Genomic DNA, 26,792 nt, shown 5'->3' with positions numbered 1-26,792 from the left:
GGTGCATTAGTTTATGTAAGTAGTGTAATCCATGCAACTAAGCTAACGTTACAGCGCATGGTAGCTGGGGTTTATTATCGGTCCTTGTTGTACGGACATTTGAACATACGAGAACAGTAACCATGATGGCGATTTGTGTTCATTGATTCGAAGAGTACTGTTGTAATACGTCAGGATGGCCGAGCGGTCTAAGGCGCTGCGTTCAGGTCGCAGTCTCCACTGGAGCCGTGGGTTCGAATCCCACTTCTGATATTACATTTGGATTTCGTTGATTGTTATTATCTGTTCAAACTTTGTAATATGGAGAACATTTGGAAAAGGTAAGGAGGTTTCTTTGTGTGCACGTCCATGTCGGTGCATTAGTTTATGTAAGTAGTGTAATCCATGCAACTAAGGTAAGGTTACAGCGCATGGTAGCTGGGGTTTATTATCGGTCCTTGTTGTACGGACATTTGAACATACGAGAATAGTAACCATGATGGCGTTTTGTCTTCATTGATTCGAAGGGTCTGTTGCAATACGTCACGATGGCCGAGCGGTCTAAGGCGCTGCGTTCAGGTCGCAGTCTCCTCTGGAGGCGTGGGTTCGAATCCCACGACTGACATTACATTTGGATTTCGTTGATTGTGATTATCTGTTCAAACTTTGTAATATGGAGAACATTTGGAAAAGGTAAGGAGGTTTAAACTCAAAGTGACTGGCTGGCTACTTTGGGGTAGTAGAAAGGGGAAATGCGAGTGGTGTCTTTCTGTCTCAATCTGTGTGTTTGCACGTCCGTGTCGGTGCATTAGTTTATGTAAGTAGTGTAATCCATGCAACTAAGCTAACGTTACAGCGCATGGTAGCTGGGGTTTATTATCGGTCCTTGTTGTACGGACATTTGAACATACGAGAACAGTAACCATGATGGCGATTTGTGTTCATTGATTCGAAGAGTACTGTTGTAATACGTCAGGATGGCCGAGCGGTCTAAGGCGCTGCGTTCAGGTCGCAGTCTCCACTGGAGCCGTGGGTTCGAATCCCACTTCTGATATTACATTTGGATTTCGTTGGTTGTTATTATCTGTTCAAACTTTGTAATATGGAGAACATTTGGAAAAGGTAAGGAGGTTTCTTTGTGTGCACGTCCATGTCGGTGCATTAGTTTATGTAAGTAGTGTAATCCATGCAACTAAGGTAAGGTTACAGCGCATGGTAGCTGGGGTTTATTATCGGTCCTTGTTGTACGGACATTTGAACATACGAGAATAGTAACCATGATGGCGTTTTGTCTTCATTGATTCGAAGGGTCTGTTGCAATACGTCACGATGGCCGAGCGGTCTAAGGCGCTGCGTTCAGGTCGCAGTCTCCACTGGAGGCGTGGGTTCGAATCCCACGACTGACATTACATTTGGATTTCGTTGATTGTGATTATCTGTTCAAACTTTGTAATATGGAGAACATTTGGAAAAGGTAAGGAGGTTTAAACTCAAAGTGACTGGCTGGCTACTTTGGGGTAGTAGAAAGGGGAAATGAGAGGGGTGTCTTTCTGTCTCAATCTTTGTGTTTGCACGTCCGGTGCATTAGTTTATGTAAGTAGTGTAATCCATGCAACTATGCTAACGTTACCAGAGATGGGAGTAAGTCCCATACATGCAAGTCTCAAGTCAGTTGCAAGTCTTAGCCCTCAAGTCTCAAGTAAGTCCAAGTCGTCAGTAAGGAGGATCAAGCAAGTCAAGTCCAAGCACAGCTTTAGTCAAGCAAGTCAAGTCAAGTCTCATCATCAAGTCAAGTCAAGTCAAGTCATTATCAAATTCGTTTTTTTCAAATGTCTGTATTTCATCAAACCTGTTTTTCAGTCATTTTTTTTAAATGTACGAAGATAAGTTACGTAATGAATCAGCTTTTACATGAATGAATCTCAAACAGCTTTTTATTTGGGTGTGTGTGTGTGTGTGTGAGTGAGTGAGTGAGTGAGGGAGAGAGAGAGGGGTGAACATCAGAACATGTTCATCAGAACAACTGACAGTTGTGAGCCATTACATATGTCCATTACACTTGCAAAAAATCAAATTTGTCGAAACTTTTGCACTGAGTTGTGACCGATGGGGTCTTGGTGTGATGGCGCATAACACCAACAGCAGAACGGTTATCCAAATAACAAGGAAGTGTACAACACTTGCGTTACAGTCCTGGAGCTCTATATCTAAATAATATCATATAATAAATAGATATCTATATCATATAACATATTGTGTGCGCCTCCAGACGATATTATGAATCACAAACGACTTTGTCGGTTCTGCGACGTCTCTGGTTCTTCCACTTTCACATGAAGTCGACTGAACCGCGCCCTGTCTGCTGCCGGCTGCCCGCTGCCGGGCGATGGTGCCTCGCGGCAACCGGCGGCATGTCGCAGTTCATGTACTTCAGCGAGTCAAACCAAAGTTCCTTTCCCCCAATTCCTTCTCAACCATGGCTCAGATAACCCCCACGACAGTCTCGTTGTGGAAATACAAGACACGTCAAAGAACCGACAAGAAACACTTGCGTTACAGTGTGTGTATTCACACACACACACACAGACACACACACATGTGGCGCTCGCACGGTCGAGTCTCATTGGCGGGCCAACGTCTCTGGGCGGGCCAGGCAGAGTATGGGAATGTAAGGGAATGTAAGGGAATGTCACGTTGCGTGGAAGAGGGCGGGTTGCCAGGTTGCAGGTCAGGAGAACTCGCGCACAATAAAACAATGTTCATCTAATATTTTTTTTATTATTATTATTTAAAATATTTAACAAGACTGCAATGACTTGGCAAGTCACATGACTCAAGTCAAGTCAAGTCACAAGTCAGGAAGGGGCAAGTCAAAGTCAAGTCAAGTCTTTCGTTAGTGTTGGTCAAGCAAGTCACAAGTCGCAAAACTGGCGACTCGAGTCGGACTCGAGTCAAGTCTTTGACTCGAGTCCCCCCATCTCTGCGTTACAGCGCATGGTAGCTGGGGTTTATTATCGGTCCTTGTTGTACGGACATTTGAACATACGAGAACAGTAACCATGATGGCGATTTGTGTTCATTGATTCGAAGGGTATTGTGGTAATACGTCAGGATGGCCCAGTGGTCTAAGGCGCTGCGTTCAGGTCGCAGTCTCTTCTGGAGGCGTTGGTTCGAATCTCATTTTTGACATTACATTTGGATTTCGTTGATTGTGATTATCTGTTCAAACTTTGTAATATGGAGAACATTTGGAAAGGTTGATTGAAATGGGTAATGAGAGGGGTGTCTTTCTGTCTCAATCTTTGTGTGCACGTCCGCAGTGGCGGTTCTAGAGATTTTGCCCTGGGGTGGCAGAGGGGGGGCAATAGGTCCAGAGGGGGGGCGGAGGTGCGGGGAGCAATTTATGGGAAAAAAATAGTTCTAACTCACATAGTCATATAACAATTGTTTGTAACACCAAGGAAAACTGATTACACTACTTCATCAGTGTTTTCTATAATTGCATAAGAATTCCTTCAGAATGTGAATGATCAACATCCATTCAGATGCCATATCTATGGTCATTAAGGTAAATGGTAAAATTACGCGTGCCAAACATAAAATCATGTCTGCACTGTGTAGGAGCCATTTCTTTATTTTCCCTTGAGTTCATTTACCTGCCATGTCTATTAATCCCTTTGTATATTGGTGGTTTTGAATATTCAGCTTTGGGCTCCCAGTCAGCCACTTCCTCAGGTGCTCTCCCAGTAGAAGAATAGATAAATACAAGTGTTTATGTCTGCTAGTCCTGCAGGACATTTGCCCTTGAGACAAATAAACCTCATACTGTTAGTACTTCTACATGCAACCATTTTGAAAGGTCTGCATATATTTTTTACAAGTTCATCTTTTTCTAGGTAATGAAGTCAGTCTTGAAGAAAGGATACATTTTAACCATAACACTTTATTTTTGGCAGAAGACTGGAATTGACAACAGTAACAGAATCTCTCTCACACACACACACACACACACACACACACACACACACACACACACACACACACACACACACACACACACACACACACACACACACACACACACACACCATTTAAGGTTCACATATTTGGGGCCTGTTCGATTCTATTGAAAAAAAATATACAGAAAAGTCATGTGTAAACACTCGTACTACTGAATAGTACCATCAGTCATACAACAGGAATACTGAAAACTTCATCCAAATCAAGGTTAATCCATGAACTACAATGTATGTCTAAATATGAACACACTGTCTCTCCCCCCTCCCTTCTCTGTCAGGCACACACACATGGCCCTCTCATTCTATTCAAAATTAATTTCAGAAAAAACATCTTACGACTCCAGTCGATTCTCTTCAGTTCAGTTCTATTCTGTTCAGACAAAAATACTTAATTAAGAACATCAAAAAGTCTGAACATTGATTATAATTCACCAGTCCTAATAAGTATCACACAGGAGGCTTCATTCATCAAGTGCTTAAGACAACTTCAGTCGGCTGTTTTTGTGTTTTGCAGCAAACCGCTCTACAAAGACATTTAGGTCAAGTGCTTTAGCTCTCTCTTTTTCGATACTCAGCACTGCTAAATTTGATAATCGTTCAGCACTGATTGTTGACCGCAGGTGGTCTTTAACCAGTTTCAGGACCGAAAAGCTGCGTTCGCAGCCGGCAGTGGTGACCGGGAGAACAGCTGCTATTATACACAACCGGTACAGCTCGCACATAACTTCTTTAAATGGCTCCAAACATTTAATGAAACCACTGACTGAGGATGGACTGTTTTCTGTTCCTTTATATTTTTCCAGAAGTCGTTTTGCTTGCTTAATTTCATTGGCCAAGTCTTCGGTGTTTGCACTGTACTCTCCACCTAACAGATTAATTAGGTCCTCCCTCAAAAATGAATCACTGTTAGGATTTAGACCCTGAATCCCCCTCATTATATTGATGTTAGCCTTGGAGAAGCGCTTCTCCATCTCAGTAATTAATTGATCAATGATTGGAAGATAAATTTGTCGTCTAACGGCATCTTTGCCATCAACCTCCCCTCTCTGTCCCAGTGTTGAGGTCACGACGCTGTCATTTAGTGTTTTTGCCTGTTTTTTTACCCTTTTCAACCTAACAGCCACTGGGATTCTGCAACTTTCACATGTTTGCTTAACTGTCTCCCACATTTCATCAAACCGCCTGTGGTTGCTGCGATGTTCATCCAAAGTCTGCCCAAGACATTCCACCATATCTACAGCCTTCAATAAATCAGTGTTTGGTGACTGAAGGAGATCACTGACATATTTTGTCTCACCCAACACTGTTCTAAAGACTGTCAGTAGTCCAATGAAGTTTAGGTCAATCTGATGAAACAGACCCCTTGCCTTAACAGCTCTCTCAGAGTCGGACTCATTAGCCACATCATCCAAAACTTTCAATACAGCTGTCAAACGATCCATTATGTTTCGGCATGCCGTATAGCGGCACGCCCACCTGGTGTCGCTGAGGCTGGGCAGCTCCCTAGGTGGACCTTGAAACATTTCTGTTTGTTTTTGCAGCCACTTCTCATGGACATACGAGCCAGACATAAACACATACAAATGTTGAAGCAAGGAGAAAAACTCTCCAGCTTCTGGAACTTTTTTGACACAATCCACCAACACCAGATTTAGGCAATGTGCATTGCAATGCACATAGAATGCATGTTTTGCCTCCTTCTTAATCCTCGTCTGGACTCCCGAGCAAGTCCCACTCATCACTGATGCACCATCGTATCCCTGACCGACAAGGTTTTCCCTGTATTCAAGACCAAATTTCGTCAAACAAGCAATGATCATGCTAGCCAAGCTCCCTGCATCCAAGTGTTTTGCTTCCGAAAACCCCAGAAAACTCTCACGTACCGCACCATCATAATAATACCTCAGGACAATGCACATTTGCTCCTTTTTACTTATATCTTTTGTCTCATCTGCCATAACTGAGAAATACTTACTGGCTTTAACTTCATCCATAATTTCACCCAGTACCATTTCTGCTAAGTTGTCCAGGATCTCATTTTGAATCGCTTTGGATGTGTAAGTTGCGTTTCTAGGTCCCTCTTTTAACCTTTTTTTAATGAAGGGATCATGCTTACTCACCAGATTTAAAATTTCACGAAAATTTCCCTGGTTTTTTGATGTCTCTGATTCCCTATGACCACGTTGGGCAATGTTTTGTGTGGCTGTGAGGAGCAGCACTTCACCTAGAGTTTTTAAGTAATGCTTATTTTCTTCAATTTGATCTTTATTTGTTTTGCTGATCATACCCAGGACTGATGTTTTGTTTTTTGCCATTTTTTGGTATTCCCCCCATGCCATCATCGCATTTGCATGTGCCTCTGACTTACTGCGCAAACTAAACCCCCCATCTTTGTTTGTGGCCTTTTTCCAATTGGAGTAACCCCCCTTTGATGAAAAAACAGTGCCCTGCCCTTTTGAACAGCCAAAATGCCTGCAAGCAAAACAATACGCTGCATTTTGTGCTTGTGAATATTCTAACCATGTGTGTTCAGCATACCAGTCCTTGCGGAAAGATCGCAGTGCACAGCCTTGCATGGTCTTGGGAAAGGCTTTCAGGTGTGGCTGTGTTGGTCCTTCCAACTTTGTCTTTGATATATCTATAAGTAGAGAGAGAAACTCAACATACTAGTGCAGTGAGGGAAACACTGACACATACAGTACCTGAGAGGCTAATGCATATTTAATTAATGGACAAGTTCAATATGCAACTTCAATGTGCAAAAGACAATTGTAAAGCCTATATTGCTATTGCCCATGTCATCAAAAGACAAAACATACAAATATGGCTCATGAGCTTCATGATCTCTCAAACCCCCCCAAACCACTAGTTCTAACTCAAAGTTGAGCAACACTGCTCTGACATACCATGAGCTCCAGGTGGAAGCTCACGCTCCTCCTCTCCTTCATGCCCCTGATGCCGCTCACACTCCTCTCCCTCCAGATGATGCTCACACTCCTCCTCTCCTTCATGCCCCTGATGCCGCTCACACTCCTCTCCCTTCTGCTGCTGCTCCTCCTCTCCCTCCAGATGATGCTCACACTCCTCCTCTCCTTCATGCTCCTGATGCTGTTCACGCTCCTCCTCTCCCTCCTGCTGCTGCTCCTCCTCACCCTCCAGATGCTGCTCACTCTCCTCCTCTCCCTCATGCTGCAGATGCTGCTCACGCACCTCCTCTCCCTCCTGCTCCTGATGCTGCTCACGCACCTCCTCTCCCTGCTGCTCCTCCTCTCTCTCCTGCACTTCATGCTCACAATCCTCTCCCTCAGGTGTCTCCTCTGTCTGCTCTAATATCTTTGCTCTTTTGGGTGGGTGAAAAAAACCCAAAATACTCTGCTGTCTCCTACCTAGATTAGACATTAACATGAAAGTTATTAGATTAAAGTCACGTAGCTATGGTCTGTAAATTCAATGTTACATTCACACACATCTGTTTACTATGTTTATGCAATGTTTACTATGGTACTGACTAGGCTAGGCCTGCAGCGGATTCGAATTGTATCCGAATCCGTTCGGTTCGTTTACCACAGTTCGGAACATTCTGGTGATCCGCGGATTTCGGTTTCATGAAGGCATTGCCTTATGTAGCGTATTTTGCCTACTGTAGCCTACGTCCGATACAAAAGGGTGTTTAGGACCCAGCGGAATGCATTCTCTCCAGTGCTGCCCGAGCCAATGAGGTAGCTGTAATAGGTTGTTTTCTGAAGTTCAAGCGCACGAATCCTAAATTTAAAGAAAGCAATTGATACAATTATATTCTAAATATACGGGAGATAAATACAAACGGGTGATAGCGGGATAACGGCCTTCGAGGTCGTCCGGTTCGATGGAAATAATGGACAGGTAGAGGCAACTCTGGCTTCATGCTGCGCTCGTCGCCAGAGTTCTAAGCCTCGTCGGCCGTTATCCCTTACATGTTACACTCAGTGCACCATGTTTTCAAATGCATTTAGGGGAACATTTATTGCACAAAAAAGCCTTGCAAGTTGTCTGATAGCAGTCAATTAACACATTGCAAATAGCCTGTGGGTCTCATTCATTTTTGTGTTTCTCCCCCAAACCCTCCGTCAAAAAAAAGTCTGCCTTTTTACTACCACGGACATGATCCTAATCCGAACCGTATCCGAAACCGAGGCCCAAAACAGTTATCTGAACCGAACCGTGGACACACTGATCCGTTTCACCACTAGTACTGACGTTGGTACTGATGAACAGCAACCTATGCAAACTAACACAACATTTTAAAATGAATCTACTAGAACTACCCCAAAGCAAAGACAAATAGCTGCTATCGCTAGTTTTGGAACTGGTTGTTAGTTAGCTATGTCTGGAACACGAATAGCGCTAGCGCACCATGCTAGCAGTGGATTATGCTAAAACCAAAAGAAATAATTGGATTCCAAAATTGTGACTCAGTACAGGGCTGTATTGGCTTAGTTTACATGAAAAGGATTGATGATTTTGACCAACCTCTCCCTCCTTTGTTCATTATTTTCACACCGCTGAAATTGCAATAGGTGAGATTACTCGTGTGGTGCTGGTTGAGACGGTGGTCGCAGTCACGGTGCGTGACTGGCAGAAAGGGCGAAACCATTTAGAAATTCCAGTGGGGGTGAGGTCGGAGGATGTTTTAAAAAGTAGTCTTCTTGGGTGGGTCAGAGAGAAGATAGTAAGCGCATTTATGTGAATAAACCACTATGTTTGAAAACTAGAATTGATACTTTAATTGGAAATAAAATGGGGTGGCAACTGGGGAGGCAAACTATATACCTGGGGTGGCAAATGCCACCCCGTGCCACCCCTTAAAACCGCCACTGCACGTCCGTGCATTAGTTTATGTAAGTAGTGTAATCCATGTAACTATGGTAACGCTACAGCGCATGGTAGCTGGGGTTTATTATCGGTCCTTGTTTTACAGACATTTGAACACACGAGAGCAGTAACCATGATGGCGTTTTGTGTTGATTGATTCAAAGGGGTCTGATGAAATTTGTCAGGATGGGCGAGCGGTCTAAGGCTCTGCGTTCAGGTCGCAGTCTCCACTGGAGGCGTGGGTTTGAATCCCACTTCTGACCCTACATTATGATCTTGTTGATTGTGATTATCTGTTCAAACTTTGTAATATGGAGAACATTTGGAAAGTAAAGGAGATTTAAACTCAAAGTGACTGGCTGGCTACGGTGGGGTAGTGGAAATGGGTAATGAGAGGGGTGTCTTTCTGTCTCAATCTTTGTGTGCACGTCCGTGTCTGTGCATTAGTTTATGCAAGTAGTGTAATCCATGTAACTATGGTAACGTTACAGCTCATTAAATTAAATTCGCCGAGCGGTCTAAGGCGCTGCGTTCAGGTCGAAGTCTCCTCTGGAGACATGGGTTCGAATCCCACTTCTGACATTACATTTGGATTTCGTTGATTGTGATTATCTGTTCAAAGTTTGTAATATGGAGAACATTTGGAAATTCAAAGTGACTGGCTGGCTACTTTGGGGTGGTAGAAAGGGGAAATGAGAGGGGTGTCTTTCTGTCTCAATCTGTGTGTTTGCACGTCCGTGTCGGTGCATTCGTTTATGTAAGTAGTGTAATCCATGCAACTAAGCTAACGTTACAGCGCATGGTAGCTGGGGTTTATTATCGGTCCTTGTTGTACGGACATTTGAACATACGAGAACAGTAACCATGATGGCGATTTGTGTTCATTGATTCGAAGGGTATTGTTGAAATACGTCAGGAGGGCCGAGCGGTCTAAGGCGCTGCGTTCAGGTCGTAGTATCCTCTGGAGGCGTGGGTTCGAATCCCACTTCTGACATTACATTTGGATTTCGTTGATTGTGATTATCTGTTCAAACTTTGTAATATGGAGAACATTTGGAAAAGGTAAGGAGGTTTAAACTCAAAGTGACTGGCTGGCTAGTTTGGGGTAGTAGAAAGGGGTAATGAGAGGGGTGTCTTTCTGTGTGTTTGCACGTCCGTGTCGGTGCATTAGTTTATGTAAGTAATGTAATCCATGCAACTATGCTAACGTTACAGCGCATGGTAGCTGGGGTTTATTATCGGTCCTTGTTGTACGGACATTTGAACATACGAGAACAGTAACCATGATGGCGTTTTGTGTTCATTGATTCGAAGGGTCAATTGCAATACGTCAGGATGGCCGAGCGGTCTAAGGCGCTGCGTTCAGGTCGCAGTCTCCTCTGGAGGCGTGGGTTCGAATCCCGATTCTGACATTTCATTTGGATTTCGTTGATTGTGATTATCTGTTCAAACTTTGTAATATGGAGAACATTTGGAAAAAGTAAGGAGGTTTAAACTCAAAGTGACTGGCTGGCTACTTTGGGATAGTAGAAAGGGGAAATGAGAGGCGTGTCTTTCTGTCTCAATCTGTGTGTTTGCACGTCCGTGTCGGTGCATTAGTTTATGTAAGTAGTGTAATCCATGCAACTATGCTAACGTTACAGCGCATGGTAGCTGGGGTTTATCATCGGTCCTTGTTGTACGGACATTTGAACATACGAGAACAGTAACCATGATGGCGTTTTGTCTTCATTGATTCGAAGGGTCTGTTGAAATACGTCAGGATGCGGTCTAAGGCGCTGCGTTCAGGTCGCAGTCTCCTCTGGAGGTGTGGGTTCGAATCCCACTTCTGACATTACATTTGGATTTCGTTGATTGTGATTATCTGTTCAAACTTTGTAATATGGAGAACATTTGGAAAAGGTAAGGAGGTTTAAACTCAAAGTGACTGGCTGGCTACTTTGGGGTAGTGGAAATGGGTAATAAGAGGGGTGTCTTTCTGTCTCAATCTTTGTGTGCACGTCCGTGTCCGTGCATTAGTTTATGTAAGAAGTGTAATCCATGTAACTATGGTAACGTTACAGCGCATGGTAGCTGGGGTTTATTATCGGTCCTTGTTTTACAGACATTTGAACATACAAGAGCAGTAACCATGATGGCGTTTTGTGTTGATTGATTCAAAGGGGTATGATGAAACTTGTCAGGATGGCCGAGCGGTCTAAGGCGCTGCGTTCAGGTAGCAGTCTCCACTGGAGGCGTGGGTTCGAATCCCACTTCTGATATTACATTTGGATTTCGTTGTTTGTTATTATCTGTTCAAACTTTGTAATATGGAGATCATTTGGAAAAGATAAGGAGGTTTGTTTGTGTGCACGTCCGTGTCGGTGCATAAGTTTATGTAAGTAGTGTAATCCATGCAACTATGCTAACGTTACAGCGCATTGTAGCTGGGGTTTATTATCGGTCCTTGTTGTACGGACATTTGAACATACGAGAACAGTAACCATGATGGCGATTTGTGTCCATTGATTCGAAGGGTATTGTGGTAATACGTCAGGATGGCCCAGCGGTCTAAGGCGCTGCGTTCAGGTCGCAGTCTCTTCTGGAGGCGTCGGTTCGAATCTCATTTTTGACATTACATTTGGATTTCGTTGATTGTGATTATCTGTCCAAACTTTGTAATATGGAGAACATTTGGAAAAGGTTGATGGAAATGGGTAATGAGAGGGGTGTCTTTCTGTCTCAATCTTTGTGTGCACGTCCGTGCATTAGTTTATGTAAGTAGTGTAATCCATGTAACTATGGTAACGTTACAGCGCATGGTAGCTGGGGTTTATTATCGGTCCTTGTTTTACAGACATTTGAACATACGAGAGCAGTAACCATGATGGCGTTTTGTGTTGATTGATTCAAAGGGGTCTAATGAAATTTGTCAGGATGGCCGAGCGGTCTAAGGCGCTGCGTTCAGGTCGCAGTCTCCACTGGAGGCGTGGGTTTGAATCCCACTTCTGACACTACATTATGATCTTGTTGATTGTGATTTTCTTTTCAAACTTTGTAACATGGAGAACATTTGGAAAGGTAAGGAGATTTAAACTCAAAGTGACTGGCTGGCTACGGTGGGGTAGTGGAAATGGGTAATGAGAGGGGTGTCTTTCTGTCTCAATCTTTGTGTGCACGTCCGTGTCTGTGCATTAGTTTATGTAAGTAGTGTAATCCATGTAACTATGGTAACGATACAGCTCATTAAATTAAATTCGCCGAGCGGTCTAAGGCGCTGCGTTCAGGTCGAAGTCTCCTCTGGAGGCGTGGGTTCGAATCCCACTTCTGACATTACATTTGGATTTCGTTGATTGTGATTATCTGTTCATAGTTTGTAATATGGAGAACATTTGGAAAAGTTAAGGAGGTTTAAATTCAAAGTGACTGGCTGGCTACTTTGGGGTAGTAGAAAGGGGAAATGAGAGGGGTGTCTTTCTGTCTCAATCTGTGTGTTTGCACGTCCGTGTCGGTGCATTAGTTTATGTAAGTAGTGTAATCCATGCAACTAAGCTAACGTTACAGCGCATGGTAGCTGGGGTTTATTATCGGTCCTTGTTGTACGGACATTTGAATATACGAGAACAGTAACCATGATGGCGATTTGTGTTCATTGATTCGAAGGGTATTGTTGAAATACGTCAGGAGGGCCGAGCGGTCTAAGGCGCTGCGTTCAGGTCGCAGTCTTCTCTGGAGGCGTGGGTTCGAATCCCACTTCAAACATTACATTTGGATTTCGTTGATTGTGATTATCTGTTCAAACTTTGTAATATGGAGAACATTTGGAAAAGGTAAGGAGGTTTAAACTCAAAGTGACTGGCTGGCTACTTTGGGGTAGTAGAAAGGGCTAATGAGAGGGGTGTCTTTCTGTGTGTTTGCACGTCCGTGTCGGTGCATTAATTTATGTAAGTAATGTCATCCATGCAACTATGCTAACGTTACAGCGCATGGTAGCTGGGGTTTATTATCGGTCCTTGTTGTACGGACATTTGAACATACGAGAACAGTAACCATGATGGCGTTTTGTGTTCATTGATTCGACGGGTCTGTTGAAATACGTCAGGATGGCCGAGCGGTCTAAGGCGCTGCGTTCAGGTCGCAGTCTCCTCTGGAGGCGTGGGTTCGAATCCCACTTCTGACATTACATTTGGATTTCGTTGATTGTGATTATCTGTTCAAACTTTGTAATATGGAGAACATTTGGAAAAAGTAAGGAGGTTTAAACTCAAAGTGACTGGCTGGCTACTTTGGGGTAGTAGGAAGGGGAAATGAGAGGGGTGTCTTTCTGTCTCAATCTGTGTGTTTGCACGTCCATGTCGGTGCATTAGTTTATGTAAGTAGTGTAATCCATGCAACTATGCTAACGTTACAGCGCATGGTAGCTGGGGTTTATTATCGGTCCTTGTTGTACGGACATTTGAACATACGAGAACAGTAACCATGATGGCGATTTGTGTTCATTGATTCGAAGGGTATTGTGGTAATACGTCAGGTTGGCCCAGCGGTCTAAGGCGCTGCGTTCAGGTCGCAGTCTCTTCTGGAGGCGTCGGTTCGAATATCATTTTTGACATTACATTTGGATTTCGTTGATTGTGATTATCTGTTCAAACTTTGTAATATGGGGAACATTTGGAAAAGGTTGATGGAAATGGGTAATGAGAGGGGTGTCTTTCTGTCTCAATCTTTGTGTGCACGTCCGTGCATTAGTTTATGTAAGTAGTGTAATCCATGTAACTATGGTAACGTTACAGCGCATGGTAGCTGGGGTTTATTATCGGTCCTTGTTTTACAGACATTTGAACATACGAGAGCAGTAACCATGATGGCGTTTTGTGTTGATTGATTCAAAGGGGTCTGATGAAATTTGTCATGTTGGACGAGCGGTCTAAGGCGCTGCGTACAGGTCGCAGTCTCCACTGGAGGCGTGGGTTTGAATCCCACTTCTGACACTACATTATGATCTTGTTGATTTTGATTATCTGTTCAAACTTTGTAATATGGAGAACATTTGGAAAGGTAAGGAGATTTAAACTCAAAGTGACTGGCTGGCTACGGTGGGGTAGTGGAAATGGGTAATGAGAGGGGTGTCTTTCTGTCTCAATCTTTGTGTGCACGTCCGTGTCTCTGCATTGGTTTATGTAAGTAGTGTAATCCATGTAACTATGGTAACGTTACAGCTCATTAAATTAAATTCGCCGAGCGGTCTAAGGCGCTGCGTTCAGGTCGAAGTCTCCTCTGGAGGCCTGGGTTCGAATCCCACTTCTGACATTACATTTGGATTTCGTTGATTGTGATTATCTGTTCAAAGTTTGTAATATGGAGAACATTTGGAAAAGTTAAGGAGGTTTAAATTCAAAGTGACTGGCTGGCTACTTTGGGGTAGTAGAAAGGGGAAATGAGAGGGGTGTCTTTCTGTCTCAATCTGTGTGTTTGCACATCCGTGTCGGTGCATTTGTTTATGTAAGTAGTGTAATCCATGCAACTAAGCGAACGTTACAGCGCATGGTAGCTGGGGTTTATCATCGGTCCATGTTGTACGGACATTTGAATATACGAGAACAGTAACCATGATGGCGATTTGTGTTCATTGATTCGAAGGGTATTGTTGAAATACGTCAGGAGGGCCGAGCGGTCTAAGGCGCTGCGTTCAGGTCGCAGTCTCCACTGGAGGCGTGGGTTCGAATCCCACTTCTAACATTACATTTGGATTTCGTTGATTGTGATTATCTGTTCAAACTTTGTAATATGGAGAACATTTGGAAAAGGTAAGGAGGTTTAAACTCAAAGTGACTGGCTGGCTACTTTGGGGTAGTAGAAAGGGCTAATGAGAGGGGTGTCTTTCTGTGTGTTTGCACGTCCGTGTCGGTGCATTAATTTATGTAAGTAATGTCATCCATGCAACTATGCTAACGTTACAGCGCATGGTAGCTGGGGTTTATTATCGGTCCTTGTTGTACGGACATTTGAACATACGAGAACAGTAACCATGATGGCGTTTTGTGTTCATTGATTCGACGGGTCTGTTGAAATACGTCAGGATGGCCGAGCGGTCTAAGGCGCTGCGTTCAGGTCGCAGTCTCCTCTGGAGGCGTGGGTTCGAATCCCACTTCTGACATTACATTTGGATTTCGTTGATTGTGATTATCTGTTCAAACTTTGTAATATGGAGAACATTTGGAAAAAGTAAGGAGGTTTAAACTCAAAGTGACTGGCTGGCTACTTTGGGGTAGTAGAAAGGGGAAATGAGAGGGGTGTCTTTCTGTCTCAATCTGTGTGTTTGCACGTCCGTGTCGGTGCATTAGTTTATGTAAGTAGTGTAATCCATGCAACTATGCTAACGTTACAGCGCATGGTAGCTGGGGTTTATTATCGGTCCTTGTTGTACGGACATTTGAATATACGAGAACAGTAACCATGATGGCGATTTGTGTTCATTGATTCGAAGGGTATTGTGGTAATACGTCAGGTTGGCCCAGCGGTCTATGGCGCTGCGTTCAGGTCGCAGGCTCTTCTGGAGGCGTCGGTTCGAATCTCATTTTTGACATTACATTTGGATTTCGTTGATTGTGATTATCTGTTCAAACTTTGTAATATGGAGAACATTTGGAAAAGGTTGATGGAAATGGGTAATGAGAGGGGTGTCTTTCTGTCTCAATCTTTGTGTGCACGTCCGTGCATTAGTTTATGTAAGTAGTGTAATCCATGTAACTATGGTAACGTTACAGCGCATGGTAGCTGGGGTTTATTATCGGTCCTTTTTTTACAGACATTTGAACATACGAGAGCAGTAACCATGATGGCGTTTTGTGTTGATTGATTCAAAGGGGTCTGATGAAATTTGTCAGGATGGCCGAGCGGTCTAAGGCGCTGCGTACAGGTCGCAGTCTCCACTGGAGGGGTGGGTTTGAATCCCACTTCTGACACTACATTATGATCTTGTTGATTGTGATTATCTGTTCAAACTTTGTAATATGGAGAACATTTGGAAAGGTAAGGAGATTTAAACTCAAAGTGACTGGCTGGCTACGGTGGGGTAGTGGAAATGGGTAATGAGAGGGGAGTCTTTCTGTCTCAATCTTTGTGTGCACGTCCGTGTCTGTGCATTGGTTTATGTAAGTAGTGTAATCCATGTAACTATGGTAACTTTACAGCTCATTAAATTAAATTCGCCGAGCGGTCTAAGGCGCTGCGTTCAGGTCGAAGTCTCCTCTGGAGGCCTGGGTTCGAATCCCACTTCTGACATTACATTTGGATTTCGTTGATTGTGATTATCTGTTCAAAGTTTGTAATATGGAGAACATTTGGAAAAGTTAAGGAGGTTTAAATTCAAAGTGACTGGCTGGCTACTTTGGGGTAGTAGAAAGGGAAAATGAGAGGGGTGTCTTTCTGTCTCAATCTGTGTGTTTGTACGTCCGTGTCGGGGCATTAGTTTATGTAAGTAGTGTAATCCATGTAACTATGGTAAGGTTACAGCGCATGGTAGCTGGGGTTTATTATCGGTCCTTGTTGTACGGACATTTGAACATACGAGAACAGTAACCATGATGGCGTTTTGTGTTCATTGATTCGAAGGGTCTGTTGAAATACGTCAGGATGGCCGAGCGGTCTAAGGCGCTGCGTTCAGGTCGCAGTCTCCACTGGAGGCGTTGGTTCGAATCCCACTTCTAACATTACATTTGGATTTCGTTGATTGTGATTATCTGTTCAAACTTTGTAATATGGAGAACATTTGGAAAAGGTAAGGAGGTTTAAACTCAAAGTGACTGGCTGGCTACTTTGGGGTAGTAGAAAGGGCTAATGAGAGGGGTGTCTTTCTGTGTGTTTGCACGTCCGTGTCGGTGCATTAATTTATGTAAGTAATGTCATCCATGCAACTATGCTAACGTTACAGCGCATGGTAGCTGGGGTTTATTATCGGTCCTTGTTGTACGGACATTTGAACATACGAGAACAGTAACCATGATGGCGTTTTGTGTTCATTGATTCGACGGGTCTGTTGAAATACGTCAGGATGGCCGAGCGGTCTAAGGCGCTGCGTTCAGGTCGCAGTCTCCTCTGGAGGCGTGGGTTCGAATCCCACTTCTGACATTACATTTGGATTTCGTTGATTGTGATTATCTGTTCAAACTTTGTAATATGGAGAACATTTGGAAAAAGTAAGGAGGTTTAAACTCAAAGTGACTGGCTGGCTACTTTGGGGTAGTAGAAAGGGGAAATGAGAGGGGTGTCTTTCTGTCTCAATCTGTGTGTTTGCACGTCCGTGTCGGTGCATTAGTTTATGTAAGTAGTGTAATCCATGCAACTATGCTAACGTTACAGCGCATGGTAGCTGGGGTTTATTATCGGTCCTTGTTGTACGGACATTTGAATATACGAGAACAGTAACCATGATGGCGATTTGTGTTCATTGATTCGAAGGGTATTGTGGTAATACGTCAGGTTGGCCCAGCGGTCTATGGCGCTGCGTTCAGGTCGCAGGCTCTTCTGGAGGCGTCGGTTCGAATCTCATTTTTGACATTACATTTGGATTTCGTTGATTGTGATTATCTGTTCAAACTTTGTAATATGGAGAACATTTGGAAAAGGTTGATGGAAATGGGTAATGAGAGGGGTGTCTTTCTGTCTCAATCTTTGTGTGCACGTCCGTGCATTAGTTTATGTAAGTAGTGTAATCCATGTAACTATGGTAACGTTACAGCGCATGGTAGCTGGGGTTTATTATCGGTCCTTTTTTTACAGACATTTGAACATACGAGAGCAGTAACCATGATGGCGTTTTGTGTTGATTGATTCAAAGGGGTCTGATGAAATTTGTCAGGATGGCCGAGCGGTCTAAGGCGCTGCGTACAGGTCGCAGTCTCCACTGGAGGGGTGGGTTTGAATCCCACTTCTGACACTACATTATGATCTTGTTGATTGTGATTATCTGTTCAAACTTTGTAATATGGAGAACATTTGGAAAGGTAAGGAGATTTAAACTCAAAGTGACTGGCTGGCTACGGTGGGGTAGTGGAAATGGGTAATGAGAGGGGAGTCTTTCTGTCTCAATCTTTGTGTGCACGTCCGTGTCTGTGCATTGGTTTATGTAAGTAGTGTAATCCATGTAACTATGGTAACTTTACAGCTCATTAAATTAAATTCGCCGAGCGGTCTAAGGCGCTGCGTTCAGGTCGAAGTCTCCTCTGGAGGCCTGGGTTCGAATCCCACTTCTGACATTACATTTGGATTTCGTTGATTGTGATTATCTGTTCAAAGTTTGTAATATGGAGAACATTTGGAAAAGTTAAGGAGGTTTAAATTCAAAGTGACTGGCTGGCTACTTTGGGGTAGTAGAAAGGGAAAATGAGAGGGGTGTCTTTCTGTCTCAATCTGTGTGTTTGTACGTCCGTGTCGGGGCATTAGTTTATGTAAGTAGTGTAATCCATGTAACTATGGTAAGGTTACAGCGCATGGTAGCTGGGGTTTATTATCGGTCCTTGTTGTACGGACATTTGAACATACGAGAACAGTAACCATGATGGCGTTTTGTGTTCATTGATTCGAAGGGTCTGTTGAAATACGTCAGGATGGCCGAGCGGTCTAAGGCGCTGCGTTCAGGTCGCAGTCTCCTCTGGAGGCCTCGCTTCGAATCCCACTTCTGACATTACATTTGGATTTCGTTGATTGTGATTATCTGTTCAAACTTTGTAATATGGAGAACATTTGGAAAAGGTAAGGAGATTTAAACTCAAAGTGACTGGCTGGCTACTTTGGGGTAGTAGAAAGGGGAAATGAGAGGGGTGTCTTTCTGTCTCAATCTCTGTGTTTGCACGTCCGTGTTGGTGCATTAGTTTATGTAAGTAGTGTAATCCATGCAACTAAGCTAACGTTACAGCGCATGGTAGCTGGGGTTTATTATCGGTCCTTGTTGTACGGACATTTGAACATACGAGAACAGTAACCATGATGGCGATTTGTGTTCATTGATTCTAAGGGTATTGTTGAAATACTTCAGGAGGGCCGAGCGGTCTAAGGCGCTGCGTTCAGGTCGCAGTCTCCTCTGGAGGCCTGGGTTCGAATCCCACTTCTGACATTACATTTGGATTTCGTTGATTGTGATTATCTGTTCAAACTTTGTAATATGGAGAACATTTGGAAAAGGTAAGGAGGTTTAAACTCAAAGTGACTGGCTGGCTACTTTGGGGTAGTAGAAAGGGGTTATGAGAGGGGTGTCTTTCTGTGTGTTTGCACGTCCGTGTCGGTGCATTAGTTTATGTAAGTAGTGTAATCCATGCAACTATGCTAACGTTACAGCGCATGGTAGCTGGGGTTTATTATCGGTCCTTGTTGTACGGACATTTGAACATACGAGAACAGTAACCATGATGGCGTTTTGTCTTCATTGATTCGAAGGGTCTGCTTAAATACGTCACGATGGCGGAGCGGTCTAAGGCGCTGCGTTCTGGTCGCAGACTCCTCTGGAGGAGTGGGTTCGAATCCCACTTCTGACATTACATTTGGATTTCGTTGATTGTTATTATCTGTTCAGACTTTGTAATATGGAGAACATTTGGAAAAGGTTAGGTTTCTTTGTGTGCACGTCCATTTCGGTGCATTAGTTTATGTAAGTAGTCTAATCCATGCAACTATGGTAAGGTTACAGCGCATGGTAGCTGGGGTTTATTATCGGTCCTTGTTGTACGGACATTTGAACATACGAGAACAGTAACCATGATGGCGTTTTGTGTTCATTGATTCGAAGGGTCTGTTGAAATACGTCAGGATGGCCGAGCGGTCTAAGGCGCTGCGTTCAGGTCGCAGTCTCCTCTGGAGGCGTGGGTTCGAATCCCAATTCTGACATTACATTTGAATTTCGTTGATTGTGATTATCTGTTCAAACTTTGTAATATGGAGAACATTTGGAAAAAGTAAGGAGGTTTAAACTCAAAGTGACTGGCTGGCTACTTTGGGGTAGTAGAAAGGGGAAATGAGAGGGGTGTCTTTCTGTCTCAATCTGTGTGTTTGCACGTCTGTGTCGGTGCATTAGTTTATGTAAGTAGTGTAATCCATGCAACTATGCTAACGTTACAGCGCATGGTAGCTGGGGTTTATTATCGGTCCTTGTTGTACGGACATTTGAACATACGAGAACAGTAACCATGATGGCGTTTTGTGTTCATTGATTCGAAGGGTCTGTTGAAATACGTCAGGATGGCCGAGCGGTCTAAGGCGCTGCGTTCAGGTCGCAGTCTCCTCTGGAGGCGTGGGTTCGAATCCCACTTCTGACATTACATTTGGATTTCGTTGATTGTGATTATCAGTTCAAACTTTGTAATATGGAGAACATTTGGAAAAGGTAAGGAGGTTTAAACTCAAAGTGACTGGCTGGCTACTTTGGGGTAGTGGAAATGGGTAATGAGAGGGGTGTCTTTCTGTCTCAATCTTTGTGTGCACGTCCGTGTCCGTGCATTAGTTTATGTAAGAAGTGTAATCCAACAAACTATGGTAACGTTACAGCGCATGGTAGCTGGGGTTTATTATCGGTCCTTGTTTTACAGACATTTGAACATACGAGAGCAGTAACCATGATGGCGTTTTGTGTTAATTGATTCAAAGGGGTATGATGAAACTTGTCAGGATGGCTGAGCGGTCTAAGGCGCTGCGTTCAGGTCGCAGTCTCCACTGGAGGCGTGGGTTCAAATTCCCACTTCTGATATTACATTTGGATTTCGTTGATTGTTATTATCTGTTCAAACTTTGTAATATGGAGAACATTTGATAAAGGTAAGGAGGTTTCTTTGTGTGCACGTCCATGTCGGTGCATTAGTTTATGTAAGTAGTGTAATCCGTGCAACTATGGTAAGGTTACAGCGCATGGTAGCTGGGGTTTATTATCGGTCCTTGTTGTACAGACATTTGAACATATGAGAATAGTAACCATGATGGCGTTTTGTGTTCATTGATTCGAAGGGTCTGTTGAATTACGTCACGATGGCCGAGCGGTCTAAGGCGCTGCGTTCAGGTCGCAGTCTCCTCTGGAGGCGTGGGTTCGAATCCCACTTCTGACATTACATTTGGATTTCGTTGATTGTGATTATCTGTTCAAACTTTGTAATATGGAGAACATTAGGAAAAGGTAAGGAGGTTTAAACTCAAAGTGACTGGCTGGCTACTTTGGGGTAGTAGAAAGGGGTAATGAGAGGGGTGTCTTTCTGTGTGTTTGCACGTCCGTGTCGGTGCATTAGTTTATGTAAGTAGTGTAATCCATGCAACTATGCTAACGATACAGCGCATGGTAGCTGGGGTTTATTATCGGTCCTTGTTGTACGGACATTTGAACATACGAGAACAGTAACCATGATGGCGTTTTGTCTTCATTGATTCGAAGGGTCTGTTTAATTACGTCAGGATGGCCGAGCGGTCTAAGGCGCTGCGTTCAGGTCGCAGTCTCCTCTGGAGGCGTGGGTTTGAATCCCACTTCTGACATTACATTTGGATTTCGTTGATTGTTATTATCTGTTCAAACTTTGTAATATGGAGAACATTTGGAAAAGGTAAGGAGGTTTCTTTGTGTGCACGTCCATTTCGGTGCATTTGTTTATGTAAGTAGTGTAATCCATGCAACTAAGCTAACGTTACAGCGCATGGTAGCTGGGGTTTATTATCGGTCCTTGTTGTACGGACATTTGAACATACGAGAACAGTAACCATGATGGCGATTTGTGTTCATTGATTCGAAGAGTACTGTTGTAATACGTCAGGATGGCCGAGCGGTCTAAGGCGCTGCGTTCAGGTCGCAGTCTCCACTGGAGCCGTGGGTTCGAATCCCACTTCTGATATTACATTTGGATTTCGTTGATTGTTATTATCTGTTCAAACTTTGTAATATGGAGAACATTTGGAAAAGGTAAGGAGGTTTCTTTGTGTGCACGTCCATGTCGGTGCATTAGTTTATGTAAGTAGTGTAATCCATGCAACTAAGGTAAGGTTACAGCGCATGGTAGCTGGGGTTTATTATCGGTCCTTGTTGTACGGACATTTGAACATACGAGAATAGTAACCATGATGGCGTTTTGTCTTCATTGATTCGAAGGGTCTGTTGCAATACGTCACGATGGCCGAGCGGTCTAAGGCGCTGCGTTCAGGTCGCAGTCTCCTCTGGAGGCGTGGGTTCGAATCCCACGACTGACATTACATTTGGATTTCGTTGATTGTGATTATCTGTTCAAACTTTGTAATATGGAGAACATTTGGAAAAGGTAAGGAGGTTTCTTTGTGTGCACGTCCATTTCGGTGCATTTGTTTATGTAAGTAGTGTAATCCATGCAACTATGGTAAGGTTACAGCGCATGGTAGCTGGGGTTTATTATCGGTCCTTGTTGCACGGACATTTGAACATACGAGAACAGTAACCATGATGGCGTTTTTTGTTCATTGATTCGAAGGGTCAGTTCAAATACGTAAGGATGGCCGAGCGGTCTAAGTCGATGCGTTCAGGTCGCAGTCTCCTCTGGAGGCGTGGGTTCGAATCCCACTCCTGACATTACATTTGGATTTCGATGATTGTGATTATCTGTTCAAACTTTGTAATATGGAGAACATTTGGAAAAAGTAAGGAGGTTTAAACTCAAAGTGACTGGCTGGCTACTTTGGGGTAGTAGAAAGGGGAAATGAGAGGGGTGTCTTTTTGTCTCAATCTGTGTGTTTGCACGTCCGTGTCGGTGCATTAGTTTATGTAAGTAGTGTAATCCATGCAACTATGCTAACGTTACAGCGCATGGTAGCTGGGGTTTATTATCGGTCCTTGTTGTACGGACATTTGAACATACGAGAACAGTAACCATGATGGCGATTTGTGTTCATTGATTCGAAGGGTATTGTGGTAATACGTCAGGATGGCCCAGCGGTCTAAGGTGCTGCGTTCAGGTCGCAGTCTCTTCTGGAGGCGTCGGTTCGAATCTCATTTTTGACATTACATTTGGATTTCGTTGATTGTGATTATCTGTTCAAACTTTGTAATATGGAGAACATTTGGAAAAGGTTGATGGAAATGGGTAATGAGAGGGGTGTCTTTCTGTCTCAATCTTTGTGTGCACGTCCGTGCATTAGTTTATGTAAGTAGTGTAATCCATGTAACTATGGAAACGTTACAGCGCATGGTAGCTGGGGTTTATTATCGGTCCTTGTTTTACAGACATTTGAACATACGAGAGCAGTAACCATGATGGCGTTTTGTGTTGATTGATTCAAAGGGGTCTGCTGAAATTTGTCAGGATGGCCGAGCGGTCTAAGGCGCTGCGTACAGGTCGCAGTCTCCACTGGAGGTGTGGGTTTGAATCCCACTGCTGACACTACATTATGATCTTGTTGATTGTGATTATCTGTTCAAACTTTGTAATATGGAGAACATTTGGAAAGGTAAGGAGATTTAAACTCAAAGTGACTGGCTGGCTACGGTGGGGTAGTGGAAATGGGTAATGAGAGGGGTGTCTTTCTGTCTCAATCTTTGTGTGCACGTCCGTGTCTGTGCATTAATTTATGTAAGTAGTGTAATCCATCTAACTATGGTAACGTTACAGCTCATTAAATTAAATTCGCCGAGCGGTCTAAGGCGATGCGTTCAGGTCGCAGTCGCCTCTGGAGGCGTGGGTTCGAATCCCACTTCTGACATTACATTTGGATTTCGTTGATTGTGATTACCTGTTCAAACTTTGTAATATGGAGAACATTTGGAAAAGGTAAGGAGGTTTAAACTCAAAGTGACTGGCTGGCTACTTTGGGGTAGTAGAAAGGGTTAATGAGAGGTGTGTCTTTCTGTCTCAATCTGTGTGTTTGCACGTCCGTGTCGGTGCATTAGTTTATGTAAGTAGTGTAATCCATGCAACTATGCTAACGTTACAGCGCATGGTAGCTGGGGTTTATTATCGGTCCTTGTTGTAAGGACATTTGAACATACGAGAACAGTAACCATGATGGCGTTTTGTCTTCATTGATTCGAAGGGTCTGTTTAAATACGTCAGGATGGCCGAGCGGTCTAAGGCGCTGCGTTCAGGTCGAAGTCTCCACTGGAGGCGTGGGTTCGAATCCCACTTCTGACAATACATTTGGATTTCGTTGATTGTTATTATCTGTTCAAACTTTGTAATATGGAGAACATTTGGAAAAGGTAAAGAGGTTTCTTTGTGTGCACGTCCATTTCGGTGCATTAGTTTATGTAAGTAGTGTAATCCATGCAACTATGGTAAGGTTACAGCGCATGGTAGCTGGGGTTTATTTTCGGTCCTTGTTGTACGGACATTTGAACATACGAGAACAGTAACCATGATGGCGATTTGTGTTCATTGATTCGAAGCGCATTGTGGTAATACATCAGGATGGCCCAGCGGTCTAAGGCGCTGTGTTCAGGTCGCAGTCTCTTCTGGAGGCATCGGTTCGAATCTCATTTTTGACGTTACATTTGGATTTCGTTGATTGTGATTATCTGTTCAAACTTTGTAATATGGAGAACATTTGGAAAAGGTTGATGGAAATGGGTAATGAGAGGGGTGTCTTTCTGTCTCAATCTTTGCGTGCACGTCCGTGCATTAGTTTATGTAAGTAGTGTATTCCATGTAACTATGGTAACGTTACAGCGCATGGTAGCTGGGGTTTATTATCGGTCCTTGTTTTACAGACATTTGAACATACGAGAGCAGTAACCATGATGGCGTTTTGTGTTGATTGATTCAAAGGGGTCTGATGAAATTTGTCAGGATGGCCGAGCGGTCTAAGGCGCTGCGTTCAGGTCGAAGTCTCCTCTGGAGGCGTGGGTTCGAATCCCACTTCTGACATTACATTTGGATTTCGTTGATTGTGATTATCTGTTCAAAGTTTGTAATATGGAGAACATTTGGAAAAGTTAAGGAGGTTTGAATTCAAAGTGACTGGCTGGCTACTTTGGGGTAGTAGAAAGGGAAAATGAGAGGGGTGTCTTTCTGTCTCAATCTGTGTGTTTTGCACGTCCGTGTCGGGGCATTAGTTTATGTAAGTAGTGTAATCCATGTAACTATGGTAAGGTTACAGCGCATGGTAGCTGGGGTTTATTATCGGTCCTTGTTGTACGGACATTTGAACATACGAGAACAGTAACCATGATGGCGTTTTGTTTTCATTGATTCGAAGGGTCTGTTGAAATACGTCAGGATGGCCGAGCGGTCTAAGGCGCTGCGTTCAGGTCGCAGTCTCCTCTGGAGGCGTGGGTTCGAATCCCACATCTGACATTACATTTGGATTTCGTTGATTGTGATTATCTGTTCAAACTTTGTATTATGGAGAACATTTGGAAAAGGTAAGGAGGTTTCTTTGTGTGCACGTCCATTTCGGTGCATTAGTTTATGTAAGTAGTGTATTCCATGCAACTATGGTAAGGTTACAGCGCATGGTAGCTGGGGTTTATTCTCGGTCCTTGTTGTACGGACATTTGAACATACGAGAACAGTAACCATGATGGCGTTTTGTCTTCATTGATTCGAAGGGTCTGTTTAAATACCTCAGGATGGCCGAGCGGTCTAAGGCGCTGCGTTCAGGTTGCAGTTTCTGCTGGAGGCATCGGTTCGAATCTCATTTTTGACGTTACATTTGGATTTCGTTGATTGTGATTATCTGTTCAAACTTTGTAATATGGAGAACATTTGGAAAAGGTTGATGGAAATGGATAATTAGAGGGGTGTCTTTCTGTCTCAATCTTTGTGTGCACGTCCGTGCATTAGTTTATGTAAGTAGTGTATTCCATGTAACTATGGTAACGTTACAGCGCATGGTAGCTGGGGTTTATTATCGGTCCTTGTTTTACAGACATTTGAACATACGAGAGCAGTAACCATGATGGCGTTTTGTGTTGATTGATTCAAAGGGGTCTGATGAAATTTGTCAGGATGGCCGAGCGGTCTAAGGCGCTGCGTTCAGGTCGCAGTCTCCACTGGAGGCGTGGGTTTGAATCCCACTTCTGACACTACATTATGATCTTGTTTATTGTGATTATCTGTTCAAACTTTGTAATATGGAGAACATTTGGAAAGGTAAGGAGATTTAAACTCAAAGTGACTGGCTGGCTACGGTGGGGTAGTGGAAATGGGTAATGAGAGGGGTGTCATTCTGTCTCAATCTTTGTGTGCACGTCCGTGTCTGTGCATTAGTTTATGTAAGTAGTGTAATCCATGTAACTATGGTAACGTTACAGCTCATTAAATTAATTTCGCCAAGCGGTCTAAGGCGCTGCGTTCAGGTCGAAGTTTCCTCTGGAGGCGTGGGTTCGAATCCCACTTCTGACATTACATTTGGATTTCGTTGATTGTGATTATCTGTTCAAAGTTTGTAATATGGAGAACATTTGGAAAAGTTAAGGAGGTTTAAATTCAAAGTGACTGGCTGGCTACTTTGGGGTAGTAGAAAGGGGAAATGAGAGGGGTGTCTTTCTGTCTCAATCTGTGTGTTTGCACGTCCGTGTCGGTGCATTAGTTTATGTAAGTTGTGTAATCCATGCAACTAAGCTAACGTTGCAGCGCATGGTAGCTGGGGTTTATTATCGGTCCTTGTTGTACGGACATTTGAACATACGAGAACAGTAACCATGATGGCGATTTGTGTTCATTGATTCGAAGAGTATTGTTGAAATACGTCAGGAGGGCCGAGCGGTCTAAGGCGCTGCGTTCAGGTAGCAGTCTCCTCTGGAGGCGTGGGTTCGAATCCCACTTCTGACATTACATTTGGATTTCGTTGATTGTGATTATCTGTTCAAACTTTGTAATATGGAGAACATTTGGAAAAGGTAAGGAGGTTTAAACTCAAAGTGACTGGCTGGCTACTTTGCGGTAGTAGAAAGGGGTAATGAGAGGGGTGTCTTTCTGTCTCAATCTGTGTGTTTGCACGTCCGTGTCGGTGCATTAGTTTATGTAAGTAGTGTAATCC

At 43.6% G+C, this 26,792-nt stretch overlaps 9 non-coding genes across 9 annotated transcripts; all 9 read left to right on the top strand.

Annotated features, from left to right (window-relative positions):
- Positions 1-12,925: 12,925 nt before the first annotated feature.
- Positions 12,926-13,008, top strand: trnal-cag (transfer RNA leucine (anticodon CAG)). Its single transcript has one exon. It is a non-coding gene; the product is annotated as a tRNA-Leu (tRNA).
- A 1,891-nt stretch (positions 13,009-14,899) lies between these two features.
- Positions 14,900-14,982, top strand: trnal-cag (transfer RNA leucine (anticodon CAG)). Its single transcript has one exon. It is a non-coding gene; the product is annotated as a tRNA-Leu (tRNA).
- A 1,890-nt stretch (positions 14,983-16,872) lies between these two features.
- Positions 16,873-16,955, top strand: trnal-cag (transfer RNA leucine (anticodon CAG)). Its single transcript has one exon. It is a non-coding gene; the product is annotated as a tRNA-Leu (tRNA).
- Positions 16,956-19,623: 2,668 nt separating this feature from the next.
- Positions 19,624-19,706, top strand: trnal-cag (transfer RNA leucine (anticodon CAG)). Its single transcript has one exon. It is a non-coding gene; the product is annotated as a tRNA-Leu (tRNA).
- A 345-nt stretch (positions 19,707-20,051) lies between these two features.
- trnal-cag (transfer RNA leucine (anticodon CAG)) lies at positions 20,052-20,134 on the top strand. Its single transcript has one exon. It is a non-coding gene; the product is annotated as a tRNA-Leu (tRNA).
- Positions 20,135-20,831: 697 nt separating this feature from the next.
- Positions 20,832-20,914, top strand: trnal-cag (transfer RNA leucine (anticodon CAG)). Its single transcript has one exon. It is a non-coding gene; the product is annotated as a tRNA-Leu (tRNA).
- A 335-nt stretch (positions 20,915-21,249) lies between these two features.
- On the top strand, positions 21,250-21,332 carry trnal-cag (transfer RNA leucine (anticodon CAG)). The gene has a single exon. It is a non-coding gene; the product is annotated as a tRNA-Leu (tRNA).
- A 3,261-nt stretch (positions 21,333-24,593) lies between these two features.
- trnal-cag (transfer RNA leucine (anticodon CAG)) lies at positions 24,594-24,676 on the top strand. The gene has a single exon. It is a non-coding gene; the product is annotated as a tRNA-Leu (tRNA).
- Positions 24,677-25,022: 346 nt separating this feature from the next.
- Positions 25,023-25,105, top strand: trnal-cag (transfer RNA leucine (anticodon CAG)). Its single transcript has one exon. It is a non-coding gene; the product is annotated as a tRNA-Leu (tRNA).
- Positions 25,106-26,792: the final 1,687 nt, after the last annotated feature.

Source organism: Gadus morhua, chromosome 2, assembly GCF_902167405.1.
Source record: "Gadus morhua chromosome 2, gadMor3.0, whole genome shotgun sequence".
NCBI classification, from domain to species: domain Eukaryota; kingdom Metazoa; phylum Chordata; class Actinopteri; order Gadiformes; family Gadidae; genus Gadus; species Gadus morhua.
Note: the sequence above shows the minus strand (reverse complement) of the source record. Positions and strands in the feature narration are given on the sequence as shown.